Below are 6,000 nucleotides of genomic sequence, written 5' to 3' on the forward strand. Positions count from 1 at the left end.
ATGCCAAGACAGGCTTCCTGGGCGACAGACTTTATGGCAGTGGCCTTGGGCATGGAGTCTCTTCAGTGGTTTTGAAGATCTCAAATGCTCCCCAGTGTCTTGCAACCCCTTTAATATTTCCATTCCTGGCTCCCCACCTTTCCCCCGGGTGTTCATAGTACCAGTCTGAAAGCACTGGGTTATCAGGAAGCAAGAGAAAGCTCACACGGGGCCTGTAGCAAGGCAGATACATCAAACTCTGAAGTGAACAAAACACTGGAAGAACACACGTGGGCTTTCTAAGAAAATCTAATCTGGGATATACTTCCTACCTGAGCTTTCTGAGATAGCGTTGTTTTATTTTGAATTATGTATGAGAGAATACAAATATCTTCTTGGTGCTTTGGGACTTTAAATCCACTGATCTGGGGTGGGGGCAGGGCTCTCTGGACATCTGGTGTTTTGTTTTGTTTTGAACAAAATTCCGTGTATATTTCTGAGGCATAGCCAGAGCTAAAAAGTGATGATCTGACTTAAAACAGCCCCCCACCCCCGAAACCTTTCCCGATACCAATACGAGTTAAAATGTGGCAGTGCACTCACTGCCTGAGCTACAAAAGCATCTTTATCTTGAAAAGATTCCTTTGAAATAATTCTGGCGTTTAGTTATTTGGGGTGTGTCAAACTTCATGTGTCAAAGGGTCAGAGGGTGATTGCTGGAGTCAGTTCTCGGTGCTTCCGTTGTGCGGGTCTTGAGGACTGAACTTCTCTTGTCAGGTTTGGTGGCAAACTGCTTACCTGCTGAGCCATCTTACTGTCCCCACAAAGAAGCTGAAGAATATGAGGCTGCTCATTTCAGAGTCCTGTGTCCCTGAGAAATGAGGCCTATTGATTGAACATCACCATGAAGGCTGTGGCTGCGGCTCAGAGGGGTTCTGGCCCATGTGGGGAGAGAATGACACCTGCTAGGGCAGAGGGACATAAGTCGCCCGAAGGTGACTGTGCCTCAGGCCTCCGGTGGCGACCATGCCTCAGGCCTCCGGTGGCGACCATGCCTCAGGCCTCCGGTGGCGACCATGCCTCTGGTGGAAGAACGTAAATTTCTTCCTGAGTTCATTCTCAAAACCCCCTTCATGGGAAAGCCCACGCCACTTAAATCATTCACATCATGGGCCATTTGGGCCCAAAAGAACCTTTAGAAAGAATGTGTGCTATGTTTTATTTTCACATACTGTATGTGTATACTCCTTTCTATAAGACAAAAAGACCTGAAAGCCAAAAGACAGTTCCCAAGTTTAAAACAAAGTCACCTGTGTTCAAAATCCAAACTGAGATGGCATGAGAGCCTTTGTGTTCAACACCTTTGGCTGTAACTGAGCACTGTTGATGACTGCAGAGTGTGGACCTTTGGCTGTAAGTGAGCACTGTCGATGACTGCAGAGCGTGGCCACATAGGATAAGAACCGCGTTGCCTCACCAGAATCTAAACTTCTCTATTCTGAAGTACATCTGGCCCCTGGGGTCCCAGATGAGGTCACTTAACCTGTCTCATCGCTGTGACCAAATACTTGACACAAGGCACTGAGGAGTAAGGGCTTATTCTGGCTCACAGTCTGTCAGAGGCAGGAGAACCATGCAGTGGGTGACACTGCCTCTGTAGTCAGGAAGCTGGCACTCAGCTTGTCCCTCAGATTTATTAAGTTGGGGGTAGGACTCTAGCTTGTTGAATGGTGTCACTCAGTTTGGGTGGGTCATCTCACCTTAATTAATCTAAACTAGAAACTTCTTCATGACATATCCAGAAGTGTCTCCCAGGTGACTCTAGAGCCCATATGGTTCACAGTCAGTATTAACCATGGGCCTTCAGTATTGTCAAGTTAGTAAACTTCTCAAAATCCAGACCAAACAAACAAACAAACAATTGGAGAGGCAGTGAAAAGCAATGGAATTCTTTCCCATTCAGACTGTGTTGCTACTGCATCCTGCAGTTTGACTGGCAGGCCATTTTACTATTGGGGTTAATGTCCAGTAGAAGAAAGCACCCTGTGATGGTGCAACACAAGGATTTCTGACCTCCAGAAGAGATACAAACCAAGAGTGAGATCACTCTGTCCCTCTTGTATATTAAGTATTAGCTGCTGGAAGGGGTGGGGGTGGGGGCTTAGAAATCGGCCTCTAGTGAGAAAATAATCAGGGTGGTGGTAAAACAGGACAGCCCAGTCCTTTAGGTCAGCCTCACTCACTAGGAGGATAAAGAGCCCTTTCCAGAGAGGATTTACTCCCTCAGCACTGATTCTTGTAAAACCTGAAGACCAAGTGACCTCTCCTGAGATGGACCAGGCTGCTGCTTTTTAAAATGTAGCTTAAACCCCACAATAAATGACTTCTTATCAAAAACAGATTGCAAATCTTGGCTTTGGGTTTTGTTGTCTTGTGGAAAATACCTTTTGACGCCAGCCTGTCTCGTAGCCAGCTTTCCTCTTTGACCATCTTTCCAGCCTTCCTTTTTCATGCTCCATGGCATTTCTGATTATCTCTTTAAATGTTGGTAAATTATCTTTATTGGGTAAATACCATACCAGTGGCTGTCAAAGAGGACTCCAGATAACAGATTCTTCCATGTAAAGCTTAATAGGAACACCCTGATACCCGTTCACTGGTTGTGGCTAGCTTCACACTGCTGTGGAGAGTTAGGCAGCTGTGGGACAAAATAGCAAAGCCTTGAAGTTAACAGTCTAGTCCTTAAGACTTGTCAGGTGGAGCAGACATAGACTCCAGACTCCAAATGAGGTACCTAAGATGCTACAGTGAGAGAGTAATTGAAGTCAGGATCCGGCAGCATCCGCCAAGACAGTCTCCACTCCTCGTCCTCTGCCCTCACTAGAGAAGGATGCTTAGCATCAGTGCACAGTACGCATGCCTACATTGGCGTCTTGGGTTCCTTTTAGGTCTTTGTGCCTTTATTCTCCTAAGCGATGTACTTCCTCTCCACATATGTGCTAAGCCTACCAGTTGCATAGGCATTTCCCATAGAAAATACTCAAGAGTCTAAGCCAGTCAGTCCTTGGCTTAAACGAACCCCCCCACTGAATAGTCCTAACATGTAGTCTAATGTTACTGTGATAGTTAATAATGTATGCAGCGTATGTAGCCTTTGAGGTGTAATGAGGTGGAAGTTAAAAAACTGACTTCTCTTTCTAATGCTCTTTTAAAAGAACTAAAAATGAAATGCCCCAAGTTCTACCACAGGGCATTGCATAGTTCTGCCATCAGAAACAACCACATCCCCAGGATAGGTGCTTTCTCACTATGGCGTGGGGGCAGGCCCAAGAAGAGATGCTATTTTAGATGAGGGGCCATGGCATTATAGAGCGGTGATGTAATGAGTGGGCAGGCACTGAAAGACGTGATAGGATGGAAGCTCTAAAGGTTCAGCTGCACCAGAGGGTGCTGCAGCTTAGTTAAGCATGCAGTTATTGATGGTTTAAATTAAGCAGCTAGACTTGAGGAGGGCACAGCTCCCTTCCCCGTGGAGTGCCGCGAGAAGCTTAGCCTGCTCTGACTCTCCTGATCCTTCCTTACCTCACTCAACTCACAGTGGTTCACGCTTTCAAAAAGTGGTAAGGGCGGGAGGGGCGTGAATTAGTGAATTAATATCCAAGTTCTTAGCTTCCTCATAATGAACTCCAGTCATTTGAGTAATCTATTATGAATAGCAGATTTTTTTCCCTTAGGAAATCATACTCCTGAGAGGTTCTGGAATAGCTGGGAGGCCAATGGAACTTTCAGAACTGTGTCTGAAGTCACTGCCAGCAGGAAACCACAGCTTGCTCATGTCAAAGATTCCTGCAGTTAATGCTTAGAGGCCCAGAAGACGCTTGCTCCAAGCTGACCCCAAAAGAGCAAAGAAGACCTCTTGCCTGTCTGCCAGTGCAGTGGATGGAAGCCACTTGCGAACGCTGCTTTGTAAAGGCTGTGGAGAGGGCTTACACATGACTTAGACGGGTGGATAAGGCTGTGTTTCCCATGTCCCTAAAATGACCACTCAGTCAACGGAACATGGAGTTAGAAAGCCACTCTCTTACAATCACTAGCAGGGTCTACGTATCAGGTGACTTTGATTTAATGATCTCAAAGGAAACCATCCACTGGGTGGCCTGCTGTAGTTTGGGTCTGAATGTCCCCACAGGCTTGCGTGTTTGAATACTCACTCCCCAGCCAGTGGCACTGCTTGGGGACCTCTGGACTCTGGAGCTCAGCTAGCAGAAGTGAGTCACTGGGGCCGGGTGTTCTCCTGCCTTGTTCACCAGTGTCCTTGTTCACCAGTGTCCTTGTTCACCAGTGTGGGAGGGGGTTAGTGGCAGGACAGTCCTCATATCTGGCATAGGCATATCTCCTTGTGGTTTTCAGCCACTGAGTTTAGTCCCAGATCTGTGGGGTGGACACAGTGGGGATGTTGGGCCTGTGTGGACATTCGAGTGGACCACGCTCTTGACTATGCCTGAAGGTTGTGGCCCTGGGCGCTGCCATCCCTTCACCTATCGATGTGGCCCCGGGTGCTGCCATCCATTCACCTATCGATGTGGCCCTGGGCGCTGCCATCCATTCACCTATAGATGTGGCCCCGGGCTCTGCCATCCATTCACCTATAGATGTGGCCCCGGGCGCTGCCTTTCTTTCACCTATAGATGTGGCCCCGGGAGCTGCCATCCGTTCACCTATAGATGTGGTCCCAGGTGCTGCCATCCATTCACCTATAGATGTGGCCCCGGGTGCTGCCTTTCTTTCGCCTATAGATGTGGCCCCGGGCGCTGCCATCCATCCGTTCACCTATAGATGTGGCCCCGGGCGCTGCCATCCGTTCACCTATAGATGTGGCCCCGGGAGCTGCCTTTCTTTCACCTATAGATGTGGCCCCAGGCTCTGCCATCCATTCACCTATAGATGTGGCCCTGGGAGCTGCCATCCGTTCACCTATAGATGTGGCCCCGGGAGCTGCCATCCGTTCACCTATAGATGTGGTCCCAGGCGCTGCCACCCATTCACCTATAGATGTGGCCCTGGGCACTGCCTTTCTTTCACCCATGGATGTGGCCCTGGGCTCTGCCATCCGTTCACCTATAGATGTGGCCCCAGGCTCTGCCATCCATTCACCTATAGATGTGGCCCTGGGAGCTGCCATCCGTTCACCTATAGATGTGGTCCCAGGCGCTGCCACCCATTCACCTATAGATGTGGCCCTGGGCACTGCCTTTCTTTCACCTATGGATGTGGCCCTGGGCTCTGCCATCCGTTCACCTATAGATGTGGCCCCAGGCTCTGCCACCCATTCACCTATAGATGTGGCCCTGGGCACTGCCTTTCTTTCACCTATGGATGTGGCCCTGGGCTCTGCCATCCGTTCACCTATAGATGTGGCCCCGGGCGCTGCCATCCGTTCACCTATAGATGTGGTCCCGGGCGCTGCCATCCATTCACCTATAGATGTGGACCTGGGTGCTGCCATCCGTTCACCTATAGATGTGGCCCCGGGCGCTGCCATCTGTTCATCTATAGATGTGGCCCCGGGCGTTGCCATCCATTCACCTATAGATGTGGTCCCGGGCGCTACCATCTGTTCACCTATAGATGGAATTTGTGCAGGTCTTCACCATCTTCCACCTATGCCATCCATAATGTGAAGGGCATCAAGCCATCTTATAGACATGATTCCCCCCTTTCACACTCTTAGGATATGGCTGCATGGATCTCCATCAGTGTCGTGGGAACCAACTGAAGTGGAGTGGGGCCTCGGACAGTTTTTTTAAATTTCCTATTACTTCCTTTATAGTAAAAAAAAGTATCTCACCCTTAAAAAGTAATTGCACGAGACATAATATCTCCGTTATCATAATTTATTTTCTCTATACACAGAAATACTATATTATCTATTTATTAAAATTTTTACATGTGCATGCCTGCATGATCTTATGTGTGCCATGTATGTGCAGATGCTGGGAAGGATGGACAGAAGGCATCAGA

This window comes from Acomys minous, assembly GCF_964271855.1.
Source record: "Acomys minous genome assembly, chromosome: 5".
NCBI lineage: Eukaryota > Metazoa > Chordata > Mammalia > Rodentia > Muridae > Acomys > Acomys minous.